Below are 27,506 nucleotides of genomic sequence, written 5' to 3' on the forward strand. Positions count from 1 at the left end.
TCCTCTTTTTTTACGCTGATTGAAGCTACGAACACTGTTCTGTCTCTTCTCTTTTCTCCTGACAACATACCTTAGAGATCACTGCACATTAGCACATTCTTTTTAATGGCTGCCTGACACTCCATGGTATGGGGAGACCATCATTTATCTAAGTGGCCTGATAACAATGGACATTGAAGTTGTGTGCAGTCTTTCATTACGGTCAACTGTGCTGCAGTTTACATCCTTGTACGTGTGTCATGCCCTGGCTGGTGAAAGCATGACACAACGGATCTTTGTCCCTGACGTGCCTACACGTGAAGCCTGGCTGGAAGCCAAGCTGCCCCTATGAAGGATCAATGTCCCATCCTTGGTCCCCTTCTGAGGGGGTCTTCCTCTCTGCAGAGCTCTTTCCTGGCCAAGGAAGCCTAGTTCTTAGGTTATGCAAATAATGGAAACAAATAATGTGACCTTTTTTTGTTTTTTGTTTTTGGAGTCCAGATACGTCGGGACACAGATTTGGATCTCCTGCCAGAACTGAGATACATTTTTCTTCTGTGCCTGAGGAATACTAAGGGGCAAAAAAAAAAAAAAAACCCAAAAAACAAACAAACAAACAAGAACTTAGACATATATCTGTCTAAATTTTTTTTAATGTTTATTTACTTTTTAAGAGAGAGAGAGAGAGTGTGTGTGTGTGTGTGTGTGTGTGTGTGCAAGTGGGGGAGGGGCAGAGAGAGAGGGAGACACAGAATCCGAAGCAGGCTCCAGGCTCTGAGCTGTGGGCACAGAGCCCCACATGGGGCTCCCACGAGCTGTGAGATTGTGACCTGAGCCGAAGTCAGACACTTAACCGACAGAGCCACCCAGGCACCCCAGACAGAAATCTAAACTGGGTCAGGACATCATCTTTATCTGTGAATGGCTGGGTGGGGTTTTCCTTTGCATTTAATGCCATCATTGAGGAACTGAACGAAAGGCCCTGACATGATTTAAAGGCATGGAGCCAGGACACGGAACCCATATGCTCCTCTCAGGAGACAAGGCCGAAACCTGAACCAGTGGGGAGAAGTGCAGAGACCTGAGTGTCCTCTTAAGCCAGCTGCTCGGTGCACCTTCTGTCCTCCACACAGACCTAGGAGGGAGCTGGGGTGCAATGCAGGCATTAGGTTTTCACAAGCATTACCTCCAGGCCCTGGGAGGAGGAAGAACTCCCTGCGGGAGGGAGAAGGCCATCAGGGCTCATCCGTTGGTGAGAATTCTTAGCTGCGTGTGTGGCTTGCTCTTCCGTACCTACCTCATTCCCAGTCTTAGAGCAGGCACGCAACAAATGTTTGTGGAATGACTTTGGCCTTGACCTGACTCTACTCTGTTCAGTCCTAGTTTGTGAGGTGCATCATGAGAGAGGTGCCAAGTTCAATTTGATTCTTGGAGTTGTAAGTGGACTCAACACATACTTATGAAGCATTGTGTTATGATCCGGGCTTAGAGACAAGTCAGCATGAGGACAGTGTCTGGCTTCAAGCAAATAAGACGAATGACGAGTGCTGTGAAGGAGGATTGCTGGGCAGATACAGGAACGCAGAGGAGGGGCATAGAGCCCTAGAGGTTCAGAACTAGACGAGGATCCAACAGACTTCCCGGAGGACCTGACGTCTAAGCGGAGTCCTGGAGAGAAGTGATGGCTGGTGGAGGAAAGGGTTCAGGTGGTCAGAGGAAGGTTTTGATGGTACTCGGCTAGGTACCCAGGAACACACAATTTGTAAAAGAAAGCAAGGGGTGTGTGGGTGGCTCCGTCAGCCTAGCGTCTGACTCTTGATTTTGCCCCAGGTCATGATTCTAGGATCGTAGGATGGAGCCCCATGTTGGGCTCTGCGCTGACCCAGGAGCCTGCTTAACATTCTCTCTCCCTCTGCCCCTCTCCCCTGCTCATGTGTGCTCTCTCCCTCTCTCTCTCTCTAAAATAATAACTTAAAAAATACTACCTATCATAAGCCAGGCTCGTGTCTGTGACACTCTGTGATTGTCAAAATGTGGTTGCTGGCCCAGTGGCATTGGCGTCACCTGGGAACATAATAGCAATGCAGATTCTAAGGTCCCGCTCCAGACCTATTGAACCAGATACTCCGGCTTGGGCCCAGCAGTGCGTGTTTTAACAGGCCCTCTAGTGATCCTGATGCTGTGAAAGTTGGAGAAGCATCACTCTGTGCAAAATGACCATGAAAAGGATCGGAGAAGGTGGCCACCACCTGGGTCCTGAGGGGCAGCCCCTCAGTTTCCTCCTAAGTGCAAATCCAGCTCTCAGGTATTCATCACCCTCCAGCTGGCAGCACAGGAGAGAAGCACCCCACACGGCCCCTGGAGGATGAGATGAGGAGAGATTGCGAAGCTCCCCCCCTGAGCTGGCCAAGACCTCAGCAATCTCCCCACTGAGAAGGGAGGATGAGCAGGAGGTCTGCCCTGAATCTGTTTACCGCTTCAGCAACACACAGAAGAAGAGAGAGCCGCTAATTCCCAGCACCCTTGTCCCTGGTGAACGACCCAGTCGGTTGGTGTCTTAAGAGCTGCACAACCAGATTAGCCACTCCCAGGGAGCGAGGGAGGGAGGGAGTGAATGGAAGGGCTTCCCCTATGGGGAAAGAGCTGAGCAAAGACCACTTTCTTCCTCAGGGAACTAGGGCTCTGCTGGTTTCTCCTCCTCTTACTTTACTGTGAGAAATAAAGCCCCTTTGTTGTTTTTCATTAATTAATTTATTTTCGGTAGGGTGAACTAAAGTACCCTAAAGTGTGTGTGTGTGTGTGTGTGTGTGTGTGTGTGTGTGTGTGTGTTGGTGAGGGGGTTATGGTGTGTGCTGGGAATCGTTAAGCAATAGATGTAAAAATTTTCCCATGTCAAAAGTTTGGGCGTATTTCCAAGAGCGGAACTTTCCACGGCAAAACGTCATCCGTTTTCAAATGGCGCTAGGGGTCGCAGGAAATCAGTGTGGAAGTGCAGGGGCACCAACACGGGATACACACTGATACCACAGGTCGGGGCTGGCCCCTCTCCCAGGCTTTCACCCCGGAAGTGTCGGCCAGTGTGCATCTGTGCCAGCCAGGTGAGCGAGTTTTCATAAAACCACTAGTAAGGACACTGCATTATGTTCTTGGTTTTATTTTTCTCTAGAGTATGAAGCTAGAACTCTATTCCCTCCCCTCCCCAGTCCTCTGTTGTTTGTTTGTTTTGTTTTTTCTTTCACAAATCAGTAATATTCAAAGTTCGGGATATTTAATAGTTGGGGTCCTCAGTCTCTGAGCCCTGGGTTTCAGCAATGAAAAATATTTTCGGCATATGAGGAGAAAAGTCATAAACGTCATATTAGAAAGCTTCTGAATTTTATTATTATCCTGCTTTTTTTTTTTTTTTTTTGCAAAATGATGCCTTTTAGAATTCAGTCGGCATTAGTCACAGGCCATGTGCAGCAGGTCACTGGTTTCCATAGCGCTGTCGGCCGGAGAACCGCAGGGTAATTATTTCTCCCATTTTGTCACAGGAAGTGCTCGTTCCAACACGACATCCTCTCAAACCCCGCAGCAGCCTAAGTGTTTCAAAATAGCTACATTTGGAGGGACCTTTACGTAAATCTGCTCTCTTCTAAATGATGCCCGATCTTCCTGCCCGATTTTACATCTACTCGTTCGCGACGGGGGGCTGAGACGCAGAGGATGTGCCAGGGGAGGGAGGGGAGGGTGAAGCGATGTCCATTTTCTGTTTCTGAAAATGATTCAAAAGCACCAAACCCCAAACCAGGCTCCACTGAAGTGAAGTCGTCCTTTCACGGGGGACCCAGCAGCTTGGCAGGCTGGGGGCTGCTGTGGGGGGCTGGGGCAAAGGCCGGAGAGCAGGTCCCAGCTAACAGAGGCCTGGGGCCTGAACCTTCCTCCTTAGGCAGTTGTGTGCGTCGGGGTCTGCAGACAACGCCGAAATGATCCTGGCAGTCCCTGCGGCAGGGAGCCCACACTGGGCCTGCAGGCTTGCACGCTGAAACCCCCAGCCACGGTCGGTCGCACCACCAAACGGGGGGCGGGGGATGGAGTCTGAGGGGCCTCCTATGTTCTGGAAGGGAGCTCCCCCCAACCCCACCCCCACCCCACGTGGGAGGAGACCTGACCAGGGTGGGACCGGCTCTGAACTTCTCTTCTCCGGGGTTGTTGGGAACTCCCGAGGCTTTTGGGCCAAGGGCATCCTCTGTGCTCCCATGTGGGCTCAGGTGTGGGGTGCCCGCTCTGACTCACACTGAAGAGACCTGGGGAGTCACCCAGTCCAGACTTAACATTTCACAGATGAAGAAGCAAGCCCAGGGAGGAGTTGAACCTGCTGATAGTGGACTCAGCTCACCGTTGGTGGGAAGGAGCTTGCATTTCAGATGCCTCCCCTGCTGCGTTCCTCCCACCAGAAGACCATCCGAGTCGTCCCAAACTGTCTCTCTCTGACAGACAAAATGCTGCCCCTACCCAGGCCCGTGACCAGAGACAGGACCAAAATCCTGAGCTCTCGCTCACTGATCAGATGGGAATACACCCCTTTTTCCAGAATTTCTCTCAGTGAGGCTAAGAAACCGTAATGGGCTAGGGGATGTTCTGGAGTCATTGTAAATACTTTCCAGGAAAAAAAGAATGACAGAGTAGGCATTCAAACTCCTGGTGGCTGAGCCCCACTCTCTTCTAGGTCCTGGGGACACCGAGGTTAGACAGGCTCTGTTCTTTAGAGCTAAAAGTCCAGGGTGGGAAGCAGGAAAAGAGACTGTGGAAGCTCCGTCTACGACAGCATATGCAGCACTTGGGGCCTGAGGTGAGAGAGTCACTTTTCCCATTCCCCAGGGGTATCAGGTGCTCAGGATTCAGGCAAGACCTTCCAGGGGGCCTGTGTGAGCTGGACAGGCAGGAGCAAGGGAGAGAGATTCAGATCGATGGGGTTTTGGAATGGTGGGGGTTCAGAGCTGACGGCCAAGAAAGAATTCTTGAAGACGTCTTTGGTGCAAAAAGGTGATTTTATCAGAGCACGGGGACAGGACCCGTGGGCAGGAAGAGCTGCACTGGGGTTGTGGAGAGTGACACTTGTATACTATGGAGTTGGGGGAGGTAAAGTCAAAAGGGAGGCCTCCAGGAGGACTTTGATGTGAAGAGATGTGATCCTAAGACACCTGAGGCCTTGCTGTTGTCCAGCTCAGGCTGTTTTCCCTTAGTGAGGCGTTAACATTAGGACTCTAAGGCGTTCCCCGAGGAACATTATACTCTGTATTTGCCTCAAGTATTTGCCAATGGGCTGCAGGTTATGAGGAAATTTAATTTCACCTGCCATTTCTTTCTCGCCTTTGTTCCCCACATCACTATGGAGGGGAGGGTGATGTTGGGGTTCCAGGAAACTGAGTCTATAGGTTTCTGGAGATTAGGCTATTGATAAGATTGTCTTTTTTTTTTTTTTTTTTTTGTAATTTACTAAGATATTTGTAAACTGACGGATTCTCCTGTCCTGCAAGACTGTGATCGCTATCAGTTAACCACTTGTTTTCTTCCCTTTCCTTTGTTCTTGGGCAGCCAGGAGTGTGCAGAGAATATCACACACGTCCCACTTGGGTGAGGGGGCGTGGGTATGTGTACTTGGCCCTCAGCTTGCCTTACGCTCCCTTATCAAGACCAGCGGAGGCCCCTGGGTGGCTCAGTCAGTCAAGCGTCTGACTCCAGCTCTGGTCATGATCTCACGGTTTGTCAGTTGGAGCCCCACATTGGGCTCTGTGCTGACAGCTCAGAGCCTGGAGCCTGTTTTGGATTCTGTGTCTCCCTCTCTTTCTCTGCCCTCCCTCCCTTGCTTGAGCTCTGTCTCTCTCTCTCTCTCTCTCAACAATAAATAAACATTAAAAAAAAAAATGGAAGACCAATAGAGAGACACAAGCAGTTGGAATTCAGGATAATTTCCAGGATCATCAGAAATTAGAAAAATAGTAATAAGCACAGTCTCAGATTGACCCAGATAGGAACTTCCTCATATCTTCTGATACACGATGTGCAGCCTACAAACTTCTCTAAAGGGCAAACAGTCAACAAAAGGCTGGAAGAACTCACTGCAGACTTCACTAAGGCCTCTGCAGACTACTGTTTGGATTTTGTTTTTTATTTTTATTTTTTTTAACATTTATTTATTTTTGAAAGACAAAGAAAGAGTGTGAGCAGGAGAGGAGCAGGGAGAGAGGGAGACCCAGAATCTGAGGAGACTCCAGGCTCTGAGTTGTCAGCATAGAGCCCCACACGGGGGCTCGAACCCTCACACCATGAAATCAAGATCTGAGCTGAAGTCAGACACTTAAACAATGGAGCTGAAAGGGCGGGCCTACGCCGGCCGACTCCATCTTGTTCTGTGTCCTTCACCTTGACCACACCTCCTCCCCTTGAGTAATCCCCCCTCACATGCCTAACAGGACTCGGACCCTTCCCCAGCCAATCGGCTGAGGCCATAGCCATTACCTCACCAACTGCCCCTAGGCCCCAATAAAACCTTTGTCCTTTTGAAACTTGCTCTCTCTCCCCGGTATCTCACCGCTGCTTCGGTGCAGGGAGGGGATTGAGCTCGAGCTAGCCTGAATAAAGGCTCTTTTGCTTTTACATCGGACTCGGCTCCCTGGCGGTATTTGGGGATCACGAATTCTGGGCATAACAGAGCCACCCAGGAGCCCCTGCAGACAGCCCCTGGTGTTTTGATGCCAGAAATGGGGTTTGTCGTGGGGACAGCATGACACATTTCATATGGCAGGACACATAGGAAAGAACTCACTATGTAATATTCATTGAATGGACAAATCGCTTCTCTGGAATTTCTTTTTTGCATATATAAGAGATGAATCGCTGGGTTCTGATGAGGTTTTATGGGGTGACCGTGGGGTTCGTGGGGTCCGGAGCCAACGACCAAGAAAGAATTCTTGAAGACATCTTTGGTGCAAACAGGTGATTTTATTAAAGCACAGGGACAGGACCCATGGGCACGAAGAGCTACCCTGGGACCATGAGGAGAAACTGGTTATATACTATGGGGTTGGGGGGGGGAGGTAAAGTCCAGGGAAAGTTTCCAGTGAGATTTTCATATGCTAAAGAAGACTCACAGGATACTGGAGGCCTAACTATTGTCCAGCTCAGGTTGTTTTTCCCTCTAGCGAAGCATTAACATAAGACAGTAGGGAGTTCCTGGAGAAGCATTTTACGCTGCCAGCCTCAAGTATTTGCCAATGGGCTGCAGGTTATAAAGAAATTTAATTCTATCTGCCATTTCCTTCTGCCTTTGTTTCCCACATCACTATGGAGGGAAGATGGAGACTTAGGTCCTGAAGGACTGTGATCTCTGTTTTTTCCCTTTCCATTTGTTTTTTCCCCTTCCCTTTGTTTTTGGGCAGCCAGGAGTGCCTGGGGAATGTCACACACATCCCACCCGGCGTGGTGGTGGGGGGGGTGTTTGTGGCCTGTCAGCTCCCCTTATGCTCCCTCATTATGTTCTACTCCTGAAGCCAAGACTGCACTATATGTTAACTAACTTGAATTTATTTAAAAATAAGTAAATTTAAATAAAATAAAATGTCATTTGGGAATTTTTGTTCTTTGTTTTTGCTAAACACTAAATATATATATATATATATATATATACTATATATATATATATATATACACTATATATATATATATATATATAGTGTTAATATATATATGTATATAAAACACTAAATAAATAAATAAATATATATATATAGTAAAAATTGCCTATAATGCCTGATGGGGTTTTGGGGTGATGGTTGGGTGGTCCGGAGCTGACAGCCAAGAAAGAATTCTTAAAGACGTCTTTGGTGCAAAAAGGTGATTTTATTAGAACACGGGGACAGGACCCGTGGGCAGAAAGAGCTGCACTAGGGTTGTGGCGGGTAACTGATTATATACCCTCAGTAAGTCTCTAAGGAATTTTGGAAGCAAGGTTTCCAGGACCTTGAAAGGCTAGCTGCTATTAGGAAAAGGTCATTTATTACCGTTTAGTAAAACCTCAGACACGAGACCCTTCAGATATATATCAAGGGGCCATAAGCTTGGAGTATGATTGCCAGCATATACCCTGGGGGAGTTGAGATAAAGGAAGTTTCCAAAGGTATTTTTATATGTTAAAGTAGACTTACAGGATCCTGGGGTCAGGATAAAGTTAAGCCACAATTCCCTTTTGCGCCTAGTAAAGTGTCATCATCGAGGCATCTGAGCTCCTAGAGGATCACTCTGCCTGTTTCAAGGGGTTGTCAATGGGCCGTAGGCAGTAAGGGAATTTAATTTTTCATTTGCCTTTAGTTTTTCGTTTGTTTCCCACATCACCATGGCAAGCACCATTCCTTTTTTCTTGGGTAGCCAGGAGTATCTGGGGATTACCACATATATCCCACCTCGGGGTGGGGTGCTGTTAGCCTGTACTTTGCCCTCAGCTGGCCCCAAGTTCCCTCATCAATCCCAATACCCAGACATACCCACTGTTAACTATTGGTGTTTTCTATTTGGGGTCATACAATTTGACTTCTGCTTTACTTATGTAGCCACAAGCTCTGAGTATTTTCAAGATAATCGCAAATGCATCATGAAAATCATTGTAATGTCTGCATAATATCCTATAACCTATATAGCATTCCTTTGTCATTATACTTTTGGTTCTTTCTAACACTTTACCATTATAAATATCACTGGCATAAGATATTGAGGATGAAGTGTCAGGATATTGGCAACTTACTTTCAAACAGTACAAAATGCTGTCACTAGTTGAATCCAGGTAGATAGTATATGAGAGGTCATTGTACTTTTCTTTCAACTTTTCTGGGTTTGAAATTTTCATAATAAAACATTATAAATAATAGTGCCGTGACGAACACTTTCGTTTGTCCATTTCTCTGATCTAACCCTTCAATTTTGTGTTTATGCCAAATTCTTAAAAAGGAGGCACTGGGTCAAAAGTCATGAATATCTTTAAAGATTTTGTTAGGGAATACCCTGTTATATGGTGGCCGACAGAACTGATAAGGGAATTTCAGTCCCTGCCTGAAAACTTCCCTTCCAGGTTCTTGTTCCCACCCTGCTTGCCTCAGGTGCCAAATTACTACTAATGAGGAATACGGAAGTAACAGCCTATAAATTGTCCCCTCCGTAGATGCTCTGGGCTCACATCTCTGGAGAATGATCTCCTCTGGGCCCACCGGTGTAAAATAAACCTCCTTCCTTCCAAAACCTCCTTCCTCCCAAGATCTCTGAGTACCGCTTGGTTCTTCTTTCTGGTGATCCAGACCAATTTCCATAACAAAACCAGACCAATTTCCATAACAATTTCACTGCACATTCTCAACGTGCTGTCTTGAGGGTTATACCAACAATGTATGGAACTGTTGTCCTATTAGAGGCCATCCATGCCTTTATGTGAATTTTTTATTAATATCTGCTATTTTCATAGAAAAATAGTATGTTGCTGAGTTTCTCCGGTTACTGATAAGTTTGAACACTTTTCCTTATTTTCATTAGTTTTTTGTATTTCTTTCCTGACTCATAACCTTGATCCATTTTTCCATTGAAAGCTTAGTGTTGACTCATTTCCTTGAATGAATTTTTTAAATTAAATGTTTATTATTTGGGGGGGTGTAATGTATGAACATAACATAGTTAATTGTAATATGAACAGGTAGTTCCTGCCCTACCCCTGCCCACCACCAGAGAATGCCTCTTTAAGAGTTTTCTTTAAAGAGCTGTTTTTTCTAGTGCTTTCTCTAAGTAACGAGATTTTTTTTCTGGTTTTTTCAAGTAAATAAAGCTATAATTTACACACAATAAAATGTACATATTTTACCTGTGCTGTTAAATTTTAACTGTCAATGAGGGTTTTTAATTGAGTAAAAAAAAAAAAAAACCACAACATAAAATTCATCCTCTTAACCATTTCTAAGTACAGTTCAGTGGTGTTAACTATACTTACATTGCTGTGCAACAGATACGTAAGAACTTTTTCACCTTGCAAAACTAAAGCTTTATACCCGTTGAACAACTCTCCATTTCTGCCCTGCTGCCCCAGTGCCTTGACAGCCCCCTGGCAACCATAATTCTACTTCTTTCTATGACTTTGACTAGATATCTCATATAAGTAGAATCATACAATATTTGTCTTTTTGTAACTGGTTTATTTCACTTAGCATAAAGTCCTCCAGGCTTATTCATATTGATGTAAATGGCAGAATTTCCTTCTTTTGTTAAGGCTGCCTATTATTCCATTGTATGTATATACTACAGTTTCTTTATCCATTCATTCATTGATGGGCATTTGGTTTGTTTCCATTTCTTGGTTATTGTGAATAATGCTGCAGTGAACGTAGGTGTACAAATATCTTTTTGAGATCCATTCAATTCTTTTGAGATTATACCCAAAAGTAGAGTTGCTAGATCATATGTTCATTCTATTTTTAATTTTTTGAGGAAAATTCATGCTAAGTAATATGCTTTTACAAATATTTCTTACTTTTTTTTCCTTCCAATTTTATGGACATTATCTACTGACTTTACACACTCTGGGAAAAAAAGCTTTATTCTCTCCCATCTCGATTTCCCCTTCTTACTATCTTCCAAGTATATTTATATCCCAAGTTTTGGTTAAATTACTACTGTGTGTTTACATGTTTTTTACTCTGCAAGCATTGTTTATTTAATTTGCTTTCCTATAGATCTTGTTTTTCCTGGAGTTCAGGCTTGTGCTATTTTTTATTCCCTTAGGGTTTTTTTTAAGTACTTACCATTAATTTATAGCAGATTCACTTACAACACTGTAAAATTCCCCTCAATATGGTCAAGCTCATCTTGACCTGTTAATTACACTTTTCCCTGGGAGACAATCCTCTGTTCTTTTGCCCTATCTCCCCTGGTTTCATTCTAGGCCTGCTGTAGAACAGCAGAACTAACTTCCACCATCATACTGGTTATTCTCTTCATCTCTTTCCTGTGTTGGGTTCCCTGTTTCCTGGAGCCCATGACTTAGCTCTCTTCAAACTGATGATCCTTGGCTGCCTATTTATATATATTTAAGAGTGGAAGCCAAATGTTTACAAAGGGATTGACAGTGAAAAGACTGATTGTGTATTATATCCCAGGCACTACTGAGCCCTTGGGGCTTGAAAGAGAAATAAGACTCCAAAGGAATAAATACAAACACACAATTATAAATCTAGAACTGCTGATGTGACTGCAGAATATATACAAGGGTTAGTAGTGACACGTAGGAAGGAGTAATCAGCTGCTCTCACACAGCCTTCCCTTCTAGACTATACTAATGATGATAACAGGAGTGGCAGTGACGATATCTAACATTTGGTAAATCCATACCCTGTACAAGTACTATTTAATATCCATTTAAGGCCAAAACTCCTTTTGGTTTTAAAGTGACGACTTTGGGGCGCCTGGGTGGCGCAGTCGGTTAAGCGTCCGACTTCAACCAGGTCACGATCTCGCGGTCCGTGAGTTGGAGCCCCGCGTCAGGCTCTGGGTTGATGGCTCAGAGCCTGGAGCCTGTTTCCGATTCTGTGTCTCCCTCTCTCTCTGCCCCTTCCCCGTTCGTGCTCTGTCTCTCTCTGTCCCAAAAATAAATAAAAAACGTTGAAAAAAAAAATTAAAAAAAAAAAATAAAGTGACGACTTTTCTGAATTTTCTGAACAGAATTTTATTACCTTGAAAAGAATGTGTCATATATCAATAATATGTGAAGGATCAATACAGGTTGACAAGTGGTATTCTGAATGTCTGTTTTTTCTTCAATCTGTATTCATCTTTTAAAATGAAACAAAGTTGGGACACCTGGGTGGCTCAGTCGGTTGAGCGTCTAACTCTTGACCTCATCTCAGGTCATGATCTCAGGGTTGTGGGATTGAGCCCTGTGTCAGGCTCTGTGCTGAGCCTAGAACCTGCTTGGGTTTCGTTCTCTCTCTCTCTCTCTCCCTCTGCCCCTCTCCCCATGCTCACTCTCTCTCAAATAAAATAAATAAAATGAAACAAAGTTATACCTTGTGCAGGGCAATATGTATATCACTTGTGTAGAAAGGGATGTATTAATACATATTTTTGCATAAATTGCATGTTTAGCAAATACTTTTTTTAGAAGAACACACAATACACCGTGGACACCCCCAAGGAGGGATGGGATATGCACTTATATGTAAGTTGGAGGAGAGTTTTTAAAATAACTTTTCTGTGCATCTAATCACTGTGAACTTTTAAACCATGGACATTTCTATTGCTTTTATAATTAAAAACTAATTTTTTTTAATTAAAAAAATTTTTTAAGTTTATTTATTTATTTTGAGAGACAGATACACAGAGACAGAGACAGAGACAGAGACAGAGCATACAAGTGAGTGCAGGGGAGGCAGAAAGAGGGAAAGAATCCCAAGCAAGCTCAGTGCTGTGTAGACCCCAACACAGGGCTCAATCCAGGAACTGTGAGATCATGACCTGAGATGAAATCAAGAGTCAGATGCTTAACCAACTGAGGCCATCTAGGCACCCTTTTTAAAATTTTTTAAAAAATGTATTTATTACAGGGGCGCCTGGGTGGCTCAGTCGATTGAGCATCCGACTTCGGCTCAGGTCATGAACTCGCGGTCCGTGAGTTCGAGCCCCACGTCGGGCTCTGTGCTGACAGCTCAGAGCCTGGAGCCTGCTTCCGATTCTGTGTCCCCCTCTCTCTCCACCCCACCCCTGCTTGTGCTCTTTCTCTTTCAAAAATGAATAAACATTAAAAAAATTTTTTAATAAAAAAAATTATTTATTACAAACTAATTTGAAATGAAATAATTGCATCATGTAAACATGCAATCCTAACATGGTAATAGAAGAGTGATTATAGTGGAAAACCCTCCACCAACATAATTCCCCTCAGTGCTGCTTTCAGGACCACAGGGCTCAGGCCATCCACCAAGAGCAGTGACAGAACACTGCCAGGTCAGGGAGGGGAGTGAGAGAAGACACCACGAGGGCAGCGTGTTGGAGAGTCTCCGCGTCCTGTCTGCCTGTCAGCTCCCCGCCCCTCACTGACTGCAGCCCGTGGTGGAGGCAGCTGCAGGTCAGAGCTTGAGTCTGTCCAGTTCCACTTGGTCATCCCCTCTCCCTCCCTTCCTTCCAGAGCAGTGGTCACAATCTGGACTCAAGCCAGCGCCAGTTCAGTTGAGTTTTGGGGCTGGAGATGGGGTCAGGGGTAGAAGAGAAAAAATCATAGACGGACCAGGCCAAAATGAACCAATGTAACAGCAAATCCAGTTGGTCAAAGCAGGGAGTTGGGAACAGTTAAAGCCAAGGTCCTGCTACATCTGTGAATGCAGAAATCCAAGCAAGGTCAACACCAAGGAGAAGAGCAGCATGAACACCTAAGAATGTGTTACTCACTTAATCGTCCCAACAACTCTATGACATTGACTCCACTCTAACCCCCATTTTATAGATGCAGAAACTAGGCGTCCAGAGATGCAGTGATTTGCCCATGTCACAAAACTGGTAGGTGTTAGAGGTAGGATCCAAATCCTAGTAGTTCAGCTCTGGAGCCAGGAACTGTGTTAATGATAGGAATAAAACACTACATTAACTACTTACTTACCACTAATAAACATGTGATCACAAACTGTGGTTTGAAGAGAAGAAATGCAGCCCAAAACTATGATACTTGACCTATACCTCAGAGTTAGCTAAGGCTTTCCTGGTGAAGAAAAACTGGAACTGAGATCTAAATATTGAGTTACTTAGGGGCACCTGGGTGGTTCCATCAATTAGGCGTCCGACTTCGGCTCAGGCCATGATCTCAGTTCAGGGGTTTGAGCCCCACGTCAGGTTCTGTGCTGATAGCTCAGAGCCTGGGGTCTGCTTCGGATTCTGTGTCTCCCTCTCTCTCTGCCCCTCCCCTGCTCACACTCTGTCTGTCTGTCTCTCTCTCAAAAATGAATAAACATTAAAAAAATTTAAATAATGAGTTACTTAGATTAAAAAGCTGGAAGGTCAAAAGAGAGTTCCAGATCATGAGAATAGCATATGCAAAGGTCCTGTGGCAAAAGAGAGAATGCCAAGTCTGAGGAAAGCCGACATAGCAAGTGCTGACGGACGCTGGGGACAGCATGAGGCAATGAAGTTTGTGCAGATTGGTTAAAACCTGGTCATTGCCTTCACATCTAGGATTTGGGGTAGAGAAGTGCTCTGGTATGAAGAACCTGGGCTTTTTTGTGGGACTTTACTGCAATCGTGTGTATCAGCATCAAGCACTAACCTTGCCCATGTGCTGACATATGCTAGTTTTGTTCTTCCTCTCCCATGCCCCCATTCTTCCCTTCTGCTCCATTCCTGACTCTGTGACTTAGATAGAAGCGTGCAACAATGCCCAGCTTGCACAAAGAACTGGGATGTGGTGACCCCAGTTCCTCTGCACTCTTTGTAAAGAAGCCTCCTTTCCTCCCCCTCCCATCCCACCCCACCCCAGTCTAGAGTGACTCACCATAACGGAGAGACAGACAGCTGAAGTGCATTTGGCAAAGACCAATAGCACATTGTGTCACAGACTTTGTTGGCTTTCCCTAGCCTGAGCTTTCAAAAGCAATTCAAATAAGAGATGAACCAGGTGCCAGGGTCCATTGATCTGTGTCTGTTAGAATTGAGGTGGATGTCAGCCGTGTCCCCATTTGGCACTTTCCTTCCAGACTGTGCCAGGAAGGCGCTAGAGAATGCCTACTGGATATATATATGATGGAAAGCTGGCTGTCTGGCTTGCACTCACTTTGTTTATCTGGGTCTCTGCACGGTGGCATGGCCTCCATCCACCGTAGAAAATTGCCGTGCTCAGACTGTTTGACTTTGACATTTTAACTTGTTTTTCATTTCTGTGAAATGAAAAGAAGATTATTCACTTAATAATCAGAGGACAATTGGCTATTCAAGAACATCCTGTAAGCATTACAGGGATCGGTCCTTGACCCTGAGAAAGAAAGGAAACAGACATTCCTTGGAATGGTGAAGATCCAGCTTAGGAGCGGCAGTGAAAAGAAGGATGACAGCAGCATTTTTGGAGCGTCCATCCAAAACTCCCTGGAAACTGGACCGGCTTTGCAGAGCTCAGGGTTGTTACAGCAGAGCTGTTTCTATACCTGTATGGAATCCTAAACACTGAAAAATATATGGGAGCGATACTTACTAATCACCTAACGTGAGCCCAGTCCTGTTCTCGGTCCTGGGATCCCAGAAGGAGGGGTTCCCAACGGAATGGGGACAGACATTGGCTGTCGGTGACCTCAGGGGTACCTCCAAAGACTCTAATGGAGGACTGCACAAAATATAATAAGAACAGAGCAAAAGCCAGCCATATTTGCCTGGAAAGATCTGAGACCATCTCAGAAGGCTGTCTGGTCCTCATACCCCTCTCCGGGGGGCCTTGTATCAGTCTCCCACTTCAAAGAGAATTTGTTTACAACACTTAATGGTTTAGAGTCCGCTTCTCTACTCCTGTAGCTGTTATCACTGCTACATGTCCTTGCTGAAGAAGCTTCTGATTGGGCTCCTGGCTTAGCAGTAAGTGTCAACATGTATTGAGTTCTTACTGGGAACCAACCCGGAGCCAGTGAGCCCTATCTCATTAAACCTTAGAACAATCCCAGGAGGCAGCTTTTATTCCCATCCCCACTTATAGATATGAAATCCAAGACTTGGGGGGGTTAAGTGGAATGCCCACAGTCCCACCACAGTTAGAGGCAGAGGGCTATAAAATGAGCATTCTGATGGCAAAGACCTTGCTCTAAGCTAGGAAATGGCAAACTCCAACTGGTTAGCCAGATCTGGCATACTGCTTATTTTTGGAAATAAACTTTTTTTTTTTTTAACTTTTTTTTTTTTTTAAGTAGACTTCACCCCCCAATGGAGAGCCCAATTCAGGTCTTGAACTCATGACCCCCTGAAATCAAAACCTGAGCTGAGATCAAGGGTGGGTCGCTCAACCAACTGAGCCACCCAGGTACCCCTGTAAATAAATATTATTTGAGCATAGCCACACCCGTTTTTTTTCCCAACTATTGTCTATGGCTCTTCTCATGCTACAAAGGCAAGGTTGAGTACTGGTGACAGACCCTATGGCCCACAAAGCCTAAAATGTTTACTTTCTGACTCTTTTCAGAAAAAGGTTGCCGAACGCTGCTCTCAATCATACACGAAACAACCTACCTTCCAATTAAATCAAAGTCTCCCAGAGGGCACAGACTGCCTTATTCATCCTTGCTGTCCCCTCGGCCTCCAACCTCGGAGATTTCATTATTGATGCAGTGGACCTTAAAATGCTTGCTCAATTAAGTGGATTTAACCTGTATTGAAGCAATCCTAGACCTCCTTCTAAAAATGTAAAAATTGAGGCGAAAATCACATTTGCCGCAACCTTCGTTAGGTGAGACAAATCCTGGAGGTCAAGATCGATTGCTCTAACAGCAGAACAAGGACAAGCCTAAACTGAAGCAGATGCTACATGTGCAACAATCTGTTTTTAAGATGTGTTCTTCGGTGAGTAGCTCGGCAATCAGCTGCCGGTTTAAAAAAAAAAAAAAAAAACAATATATCTTTCAGCACTTTAGAAACTGGAAAGTACACATAAGCAAAACCTCAAGGAGACAAGAATAAATAAAACCTATCTTAAGTCTCTGGCGTCTTGCAGGCAGCCCAGGGAAAAGAAGCCAAGGATGAGGGAGGAAGGGAGCATTCCTTTCCAGCAGGGGGGAGGGGCTGTGGTCAGTCAGACCTGGAAAGCGTCGTCCATTTTGGAGTGGTGCCTCCGAACCCGGTGAGACCACACGCCACAGGAGTAGGAAGTAGGAGTAGGAAGGTGACAATGGTAATGACGATAGTGATGTAAAATCAGCTTTTTTTTGAGCCTCCTTGGCTGCAAAAATTGTTTGGCAGGTCACATGTGTATAAGGAATTAAGGATGGAATGAATGCAAAAGTGTTTTTTTCCTCTCGCATAAGTATTTACCTTTCTTATAGCACTAATTTTGCTGCATGACTATGGCCGGTTTCCAGTGCTTCCTCAGAACAGGAACTGGAAAATAGTAGGTGCTTAATAAATGTGTGCTAGGTTGATAGGTTTTGCAATACATAGCAGCCTAATCACAAAAAATGACACTCTACAGATATAATTTTCCATTTTCAATGTAATGAACATTCCAGTAATGCTGTAAAGAATCTTCGTAAGCAGAAAGCAAGTGGCTTACAAATTGCATATTTTATGCCAATGTATACATTTATTAATATTCTCCCGTACTTGCCAATTTCTGGGGGTTTTCCCATCTACAGAGTCAGCATTTTAGATTGCTGTGTCTTCCAGGTATTGGTTCCCATGTTTCCTGAGGTAGAAAATAATTTTTATTTTTTTTTCCAGGATTCTTCCATTGTCAACATCATTTGCATTATTTCACCTTTGTCACAAATATTTCCAAATTTGGTTAACTTCATAAATTAGCGCACTGGTCTTCCGGGTCATAAATAAAGGGGTTTCCCTCACCAGCACCTACTAAGCACGTCAAGTTGGTTACTACCCATCCCCGTCACCTCTTCCCCTCCAAATAGTCACCAGGTCCTGTAACATTTTTAGCTGAACCTGTTTTATGAGTGAACATTCCAAGAATCTGTATGGAACAAGGTACATCTAACTTATAGCATTTGTGAATTTTGCTAAAACAAACAAACAAAACAAAAAACCAAAAACCATTAAGGTCCTCCCACCGACAGTAAAAGGCATACATTAAAAGGAATAAGACTAGGGGTGCCTGGGTGGCTCAGTCCGTCAGGCGTCTGACTTCAGCTCAGTTTATCATCTCACAGTTCGGGGGTTTGAGCCGCACGTCGGGCTCTGTGCTAATGGCTCAGAGCCTGGAGCCTGCTTCAGATTTTGTGTCTCCCTCTCTCTCCGCCCCTTCCCCACTCACGCTCTGTCTCTCTGTCTCTCAAAAGTAAATAAATGTTAAAAATATTTTTTAAAAAATAAAGGAATAAGACTATACCAGCCCTGTAGAAAATGACAGGCTCAGGCATGGATCAGCTCAGAGTCAAGGAGACCATGACAGAGATTCCTGCCTCACTGTTGGTAAATCAGTCGATTTGTAGATGGCTATCAGTCCAACCAGACCAAAGTTCTGAATCTTTTTTTTTTTTCATTGTGACATGAAATAGCATGCAGGTCCTGTTGCCCTCTTGGCAGCCCCATTCTTTCCCCACTCCTGAAAGCACTGACTCTGCAAGTGGGTCAGAATAGTCATTCTAGTGGGAGAACCTGGGGACCACTCTAATTTGCAAGTTAGCCATTGGCAATATTAGCATATACTAGGAACAAGTTGATAGTAATTAATTCCTTACCATCCAGCCTGCACGCCACGGCAACCCACTCAGGTGTCATATCTCTGTAAGAATCTTCAAGAAATGTTGAGGTAATTGAATAGAATAGATAGGCACCTGGAGCGCTCAGCCTGCTGCCAGTCCATTTCACCTGCCTGGAGGGTGGATATTTATCTCCCTTAGTGAACTTGTCTGCCTGTTTTAACTCAGAGTATAGGTTAAATTAACGGTTGTAAAAATCCATCTGCCTTGTATTTTGTTATGCAATCCAACCACGCTAATGGACTTAGTTTGCATACTTTTAGTTGCGTTCTTAGGATTGGCATACAAGATATTATAACAAGTGGAATGAAGTCATGAATTTAACCTACTCTAAAATTTGAGTTTGCACCAAAAAAAAAAAAAAATTTAAATTGTATCAGTTAGCTCTTCTTATGCAACAGACCACCCCAAAATTTAGATTCAAAGAGCAAATATTTATTGTTTCTCAAATATTTATTACTGGTTGAGTGGTTCTTCTCATCTGGGCTTGATCCCTTGGAGTTATATGGTCTAAGATAGCTTTTCTCGTGTCTGGGATCTCAGCTGGGAAGGGTAGGGTTGCAGGACAGCGTGGGCCCATCAGAGAGAAACAAAGCCAGACATTGGTTAAAAGCAGTAAAAACATTTTTTTTTTTTTTAAATAACTACTGCAGTAGGGAAAAGAGCAGAGCTTTCAATTCTGGTTTGCATATAAAAGGGAAAATGAGGAAATTGGGAGGGGAAGCGAGCAGGGACTAAGGTAGAGTCAGGGAAGTGAAAAATTACCAAAAGTGGGTAGGAAGGGTGGTTCGTGCAAAGGCGGTTAGGTCCTGTGTCTGCTAACTGGGTTTAGCAAAGTTAGCCTCCCACCCTCCACAGACTGGGAGACAGAGGTCCTATTCTTCTTGATAATTACATTTTAAAGGAATGACTTTTAGGGGCACCTGGGTGGCTGAGTTGGTAAAGCGTCTGACTTGATTTTGGCTCAGTTCATGACCTCACGGTTTGCGAGTTCGAGCCTCAGGTCGGGCTCTGGGCTGACAGCACCCAGCCTCCTTGGGACTCTCTCCCTCTCTCCTGACCTCTGCCCCTCCCCTACTTGGTCTCTATCTCTCTCTCTCAAACTAAACAAACCCCCTCCCCAAAAAAATTTAGGGGTGCCTGGGTGGCTCAGTCAGTTAAGTGTCTGACTTCGGCTCAGGTCATGATCTCACGGTTTATGGGTTTGAGGCCCAGGTTAGGCTGTGTGCTAACAGTTCAGATTCTGTGTCTCCCTTTCTCTCTGCCCCTCCCCTGCTCATGCTCTGTCTCTTTCCCTCTCAAAAATAAATAAACATTTAAAAAAGAAATGTTTTTAATGTAAAGGAATGACTTTCAGATCCTTGAGAAAGATACTCTAGAGTTGGCCAGATGTCTGTACATCTGCAAGGGACAGTGGAAGGATTCATAATCATCAGCTTTTTTAAATAAATGCTCTGAGAAAGGGAAGTCAGGGACCTATCTTTGGGTGTTGGCTGGAACAAAGCATCAATTCTTTTGGCAGCCTTGAGCTTTTCTAGATAGAAACTCAAGAGGAGCAGGATCCTGCTAGAAGCCATGCTAGTATTTGGTCGAGTCAACTCGGGCAGGGGTTTGGTCTGAGTCAGTTGTGTGCAGAGTTTTTGCAGTTCTCAGCGGTCCCTGCACCTAGTGTCTCATCCTCCAACAGGCTCATCTGGTTTGTTCACATGGTGTTCAAAGTCCACAGGTGAAAGAGAAGGTAAGCCCCAGTGCTCGAGTACATTTTGAGCTTCTGCTTGCTTCATGTTTGCTAACTTGGCCAAAGAAAGTCAGATGGCCAACCCCGGATTCAAGGGGTAGAAAATAGGCTCCTTCTCTAGAGGGGAGGAGAAGCTAAGTCACAAGGCAGAGGGGCCTCCATACAGGGGTGGAAGGAGTCCTTGTGGCCATCTTTGCAAACAATCTCCCAAAGATTTCAGTCTATTGCCAGCCTGGTTTTTCCCCAAGTTCCTATTCTTTAAGCAGGAGGAATAAAAATTTTAATCATAGGCCTATCTCAGCTTAAAGCTTAGTGCATTCTCATCATTTAAATAGTCCATTTAGGTATATTGAGTCTCTCTGGAATCATAATGCTCATAGATAGCCTCAATGCTTCCTAATTCTAAGACGGTATCCAAGGGGAGGGATGTGGCAGAGAAGAGGCACAGTAAGCTGCTGTGGTTAGTCTGTGTCTTGAACAAGGTGCCTCAGTGTGGTTGGAGTAGGGGTTTCATTCTAGCCCATGCCTTGCTCGCCAAGCCATGACCTGGCTAGAGCTGCATCAGCTTGGAGAAGGGGCTCCTCTTTCCAACTGATCATCCCAGAGGGGTACCTGTTGTCTTCCCTTTATCCAAAAGACACCTTATTCTAACATGCGCGAAGATACCACATAAGTTAGCAAAGGCCCAGGATGTTCTAGGACTGGAGAAGGTAGTCCCTTGCGTGGCATTCGTTAATTAGCTCTCATTTTCCATCTTCTTCCGGCAATGACTGGGCCTGGAAACAGACAAGGCTTCCTTATTTCATATCCTCCTTGCTCTGTGTTCCATCTAAGTCATAATGGTAAGGAGAGCAATTCCCCCTACTCTATAGACAGGTATATCTGCTAAGTGTTTTTTATGTGCTAAAAGAAGAGATTTCCAGATATTGAAATTTATTGAAAATTATTTCTCAGGACTATAGCATGGCTTGTAAGACTGCTGTCCTATTGCATAATTGTACTTTGCATGGTGGAAACTGACCGTGATCTTCCTCCCTGTTTAATTTCTGCCACCCTCTCTCCTAGGATGTGGAGGAGGGACTAGAGGAGTGCTTCCATAAGCAAGGTCCAGCATCATCTGGATTACCTGCAAGCTTGTAGAAATGCACATTTTCAGGGGCGCCTGGGTGGCTCAGTCGGTTAAGCGTCCGACTTCAGCTCAGGTCACGATCTCGCGGTCCGTGAGTTCAAGCCCTGCGTCGGGCTCTGGGCTGATGGTTCAGAGCCTGGAGCCTGCTTCCGATTCTGTGTCTCCCTCTCTCTCTGCCCCTCCCCTGTTCATGCTCTGTCTCTCTCTGTCTCAAAAATAAATAAACGTTAAAAAAAAAAATTAAAAAAAAAAAAAAGAAATGCACATTTTCAGACCTTACCCCAGACCTACTGAATCAGATCTTTGGGGGTAGAGCCCAGGAATCTCCAGTTTTACAATTCTTCTGAGAGATTTTGATACCCACTAAATTTTGAGAAACACTGGACCAGCATATAGGGCTTGTACTATACTAAAAAATGCAAAGGAGAAGAATACATTAATTATGCAAATTAGGAGAGGTTGGCAACTCTTTGTAGCAATGGAAGGAACACTTCAATGGAAGCCCAGGTTCCTAGAATCCTGAGTGACTTGGGCAGGTTGCATAACCTTTCCAAATCCTGTTTTCATACCTAGAAAACCAGCGTTTGGAGCAGAGTATTTCCAAGGTTCCTCCCAGCCTCATCACCCAGGATTCTGATCATTCATTATAGTCCTAGTAACCAATGAGACAGCTCTCCAAATATGACTATTCCTTTTTGGTGCCGATTACAAAGATAGGAGGCTAATGTTGTTGATTGACTTCCACTCTGGCTGATGCCTTTTGACAATACAGGAGTGCATGAGAGGTTGACATCACAGGAGTGGAGTCAGGACTGTTATAGCCACCACTGGCCATGGAAGAATATGCTTGAGGGCTGAACCTGGCCAAGGACTGTAACACTCACAAGTCAAGCCCAACCACTAACTTTTCAGCATTTTCAATCCAGTGACTGTGATACAAATCAAAAAAGCTTTATTCTGTACCTATCTGCTCACCCCCATTGTTCTTTCGCAATTGGAGTTTGGGAAATAACCATTTTTGAATTAAGTGGTCAACCTGCATGCCGGTAACAGCTTCTCATTTATGCTCCCAAACTCAAAAACCCTTGAGCATTTGTACATTTCCAACCTATGTTTTATCCAAGCTGTGCCATTGTCTGTGCAGTCAAAATATCCTCAAAGACCTAAGAGTGAAATAAGTTGCTAGATGAGCAGAATAGTGCCTTCACTCCCGCCCCAAAAGATGTCCTGTCCCAGTCCTCGGAACCTGTAAATTTGTTACCTTAACATGCAAAAGAGACTTTGCATGTATGGTTAAATCAAGGATTTTGAGATAGGAGATTATCCTGGATTCTCTGCATGGGCCCAAGGCAATCACAAGTGTTCTTCTTTTTTAAATTACTTTTAGGGGCGCCTGGGTGGCGCAGTCGGTTAAGCGTCCGACTTCAGCCAGGTCACGATCTCGCGGTCCGTGAGTTAGAGCCCCGCGTCAGGCTCTGGGCTGATGGCTCAGAGCCTGGAGCCTGTTTCCGATTCTGTGTCTCCCTCTCTCTCTGCCCCTCCCCCGTTCATGCTCTGTCTCTCTCTGTCCCAAAAATAAATAAAAAACGTTGAAAAAAAAATTAAAAAAAAATAAAAATAAAAATAAATTACTTTTAGATTGTTTGTTTGTTTGTTTGTTTGTTTTGAAAGAGAGCACACTCATGAGAACGGGGGAGGGGTAGAGAGAAAGGGGGAAAGAGAATTCCAAGCAGACTCCACTCCGACAGCACAGAGCCTGATGCAGGGCTTTATCTCATGAACTGTGAGATCATGACCTGACCCCAAATCAAAAGTCAGATGCTTAACAGACTGAGCCACCCAGCCGCCCCAAAAGTGTTCTTCTAAGTGAAAGAAGGAGACAGGAGAGTCAGAGGAGATGTGAGAGTGGAAGCACAGTCAGAGTGACATAGGTCCAGGGGTAGGAATGCGGGCAGCCTCTGGAAGCTATGAGGAGCAAGGAAATAAAGTCTCCCCCAGAACCTCCAGAAGAATTTTTGTTGTTTGAGAGAGAGAGAACTCGTGCTCAAGCAGGAGGTAGGGAGCAGAGAAAGAGAGAGAGAGAGAGAGAGAGAGGGAAAGAATCTTAAGCAGGCTCCACACTCAGCACAGAGCCCAACTCAGGGCTCGATCCCACAACCCTGGAATCCTGAGCCAAATTCAAGAGTTGGACGTTTAACCAATTGAACCACCCAGGCGCCCCCAGAAGAACATCTTGATTTTAAGACTTCTGGCCTCCAGAACTATAAGCTAATACATTTGTGTTGTTTTAAGCCACTAAGGTTACAGCAACAATAGGAAGCTAATATACTTGCCTCAACTCATTCTTTGTTGAGGGCTTGCTGTGCCCACCGTGTCTCTCTGTGCTCACTTTACTTGCATTATTCCTTTTAATTCTTAACAAGATGTAATAGCCGTCCCAAGTCATCAGCTAACAGTGCAGTCTGACCCAGAATCCGAACACAAGACCATTTACATCGTTGTCTATTTTTTGGATGAGGGTAGCAGTCTTATGTTCTTTATTACTTTTAAAGATCGTTTTGTGAATAACTAAAAGTGATTCCGTCACAACATCCGCACACAGAGAACAGAACGCTTCTTAGACATTCCATGACCTCCGCCACAGTCATCAGAGCACAAAATAAAATGCAAATTTGGCTAAGGAAAAGCCACTTCTCTCTGGCTGACATAATTAAGTGGGTAATTTCCATATTATCGGTGGAACTGGGGACTTGTTCGTTCTCACTGAGATTATAGATGGACCCTCATTCCAATTTGGTGGTTCAAAGAGTCTCATGCTCTTCTCATGGAAAATTCTGAATCATTTGTGATGAGGATTACTATAGTGCTACTCGTTAGTGACCGTCCAGTCAAGAAATGTACCACTTCTCAATAATTGATTCCACACGGTAAACGCAATAAACAAAGGATCTTTCCCTCCCTTCTGTGTAATGGTCTCCCTCAGGACAAAAGCTGATACAGGAAAAGGAGGTCAGATATAATCCAGTGGTTTTCAGTTATTCAGAGAGAAGATTATGCTCCCATGATTATTCATTTGCCTTTCTACCTTTCTATTTCTGTCCTACAGAATCCCGTGTGGGAAAGGGTTGCCGGTAATCGGAACTTATCCAGGGCTTATGCAACACGTGTGCAGAAAAGCCCTAGGCCCGGGCACTGCTGTCTCAGACCAGGGTGGTGCTTTTAAGAAAACCTAGTGGGCTTTGGGCCTGCACAGAACCTGGATCCTGGTAGGTCTTTAGAAGGGGGTCCAGCCCACCAGGAATTAATTCTGCACCCAGACGCTGCAGTTCCCTCTGGGACAGCTAGAGAGCAGCAGAGAATCGGGTGTCTAGCCGGTGGCCTGGAGGTGGAGGACCCTCCCTAGGGAGCAAGGCGTTGCAGCCCAAGGTGGCAAGGTCAGAAAAGGTGGCAATGACAAACAGGCCAAATATGACGCAGTCAAAACACAGGAAAGAGTCCAGGGCAGTTGCTGAAATATCACTTGGGGGAAATTTTAGAGTCCAGAGCAAAAGCCTGTGAGCTAAGAGAAGACAGAATGGAGCTTAGACCTAGAGGGAGAGGTTGAGAGCCATCAGCCAGAGGGAGGTCCAGACCAGAAGTGACAAGCTAATTCCCATTCCTGATGATGGGCCGTGTGCCCCAGGGGAAGGTGTCGGGGAAAGCTTGCTGTAAGGGAGTGTTCCGTTCCTCGCATGGCCTCTGCCTCTGAATTTATCCATCAGTTTTGTCCCTGACAGTCAGCTCTGTTCCCACTGCCAACTCACCTACTTCACCACAAGGAGTCTAAAGACTAGTGAGGCAAGGGGCGCCTGGGTGGTTCAGTCGGTTACGCGTCCGACTTTGGCTCAGGTCCTGATCTCACAGTTCCTGGGTTCGAGCCCCACGTCGGGCTCTGCACTGACAGCTCAGAGCCTGGAGCCTGCTTGGGGTTCTTTCTTTCTCCCTCTCAAACACACACTCTCTCTCTCTGCCCCTCCCCTGTTATCTCTCTCTCTCTCAAAATAAATAAACGTTAAAAAAAAAAAAAAAAAAGACCAGAGAGGCAAAGCTCTTAAGCAGATCTGAAACAGAGGTACCCACATCAGACAGAGGCTCCTCTGTGACAGCCAGCGCCAGGCAGAGACGGCAGCATGGGATCTGCCTTTGGGGTCAAGATGAGAGGACAGACCTCCAGGGAACCTGTCGCCCTGCTGTTTGAGCTCTCCAGGATGGTGGCGCAGGGGTCAACAGCACACACTTGGAAGGCTGGGGAGAAAGCTCACAAAGTAGATGTGTTGCTGCCCTGCAGGGTGATGGGTTCTGAAGCTGCCTGTCACACCTCCAGCAGCAACGGCCATTTACATCTCCTGAAAGGGAAGACGATAATTCTTGTGCCAAAAGCTCTAGCCAACTGTCTCCTGTCTTTCTTTCCCACCCTCCCCAACAGCCTAATGCTGCGGCAAGCAAGGGAACATCCTCTTACACATGACGCGGTAAAACAAGAAAGAAAACCGAGGAAGGCACTGCGTCTATTACTGCCAGGAAGTCTCCTTACAAATGACAGAAGATTATTTCGGCGACAAGATAAAGTGTGTTCAAGGAGCGAGCCCTCTGAAGAGCAACAGGCTGTAAGCGCCCCTCCACGCCTCCCTCCCACGTCCAATGACGTCACATGGGGGATGGAACAGTCAACAAGGCCGAAGGGTCCCTGTCAGCACCCGCACTGCGAGGGGAGTACAAAGCAGACAGCTCTGACTGTCGTCAGGAAAACCTACCTCAAATGTTTATCTCACATTTTTGTTTAGCTTTCCGGGGACATTTAGGATCTAGACGCAGAACCTCGGAGCTCCTGACCGATTAAGTTAATGCAGTAAAAAAAAAAAAAAAAAAAAGGCACTGGTCTCAGGGGACAAAGTAACCAAACCGATTCTTTGATGTACTGTTATCAAACAACCATTAAACATGATTTTCTTAGTTTTTCCAACCAAGTGTTTGAATGTCTGCTTTGGTACGGAGTTATCAGAAGATATGGCACCTACCGGGTTCACTTTAAGAGTAGCTGTATCCGCGAGCGGAACGCTATGCTGGTATATGAGTTACAGCAGTGCATTTACAGACATGGGAAAACACTTAGTTGAATGTTATTAGATGCAAAAAGCAAATCACAAAATAGTTTGCATCGTGTGAACCCTTTGCAGGGAAAGGCAAAAATATTTACAAGGACATGAGCTAGTGTATTAATTAAGTAAGTGGCACTGTGTTTCTTGTTTTTTTGTTTTTTTTTCCCCCTTTTACTTGTTGACTTCTAATTTTTATAAAATGACTATATATCCTTTGGTACAGTTAACAAAAAATAACATTTTAAAAACAATAATAGCGTCAGGGAAAAGGCCGCTGTAACAGAATTTTCCACAGTCGTGACGTAGTCCAACATGGCTTCACAGGCCAAGTCTCAACTATTAATTAGCAGGCACTCAGATCTGAAAAAATTATTTCTGGAATAGCAGGAATACTTCTTGTAATAAGCCAGAGGCTCGAGGATCCCTGAGAAGCATTTGAGATTGAGCGTATGTTTTGAAACAAGTCAGACAGGGCACATGCCCTCTGAGAAATGTCAAGATGGCACAGGAGGACACCGGGAAGCCACCGGCACTGCCTGTTTCCTGTCACTCTCTGGAGCCCATAGTGACAGGGTTCCCAGGAAGTGCCCTTTCAGAGAGTATCTTCGTTTTGGTCTGTTCCTGAATCACTGCGGCTGCTCACCCGCACTGTTCTTGGGGGTCTGTCACTAGACCGGTAGACGGGACGTGGAGACAAAAGTGGACACGGAATTGGGGGGTCGCGCCAAGGTGCTACGTGGGGCCCTGGACAAGACTCCTCTCCTTATGTGTGTAATTGGGTTTCATCCTTTTGTGATCCATGTGGAGCCACCTGGCTTTTCCTTCCCCATTCTATACTCAAAGAACCCTAGAGATAGAATTTTAAAATTGTAATGTATTTAAAAAAAAAACCTTGTAAACTGCTGCATGGAAAATCCTAGAAGTATCTCGGAGATGGTATGAGTAACTATCTTACAGGAATGTTGGGGATATTAACTATTAAAATTAGCATAGTGCTTGACATATAAATCATATTATAAATGCTAGCTGCTGTTAAAAATTATTTTTAAACAATCTTTTAGAGTTTA

At 44.9% G+C, this 27,506-nt stretch overlaps 1 long non-coding RNA gene across 1 annotated transcript; it reads left to right on the plus strand.

The window, feature by feature from the left end:
• Positions 1–2,916: 2,916 nt before the first annotated feature.
• LOC131494312 (uncharacterized) lies at positions 2,917–27,506 on the plus strand. Its single transcript, XR_009253322.1, has 2 exons — positions 2,917–3,077; positions 25,767–27,506. It is a non-coding gene; the product is annotated as an uncharacterized LOC131494312 (long non-coding RNA).

The sequence above is a fragment of the Neofelis nebulosa genome, chromosome 14, assembly GCF_028018385.1.
Source record: "Neofelis nebulosa isolate mNeoNeb1 chromosome 14, mNeoNeb1.pri, whole genome shotgun sequence".
NCBI lineage: Eukaryota > Metazoa > Chordata > Mammalia > Carnivora > Felidae > Neofelis > Neofelis nebulosa.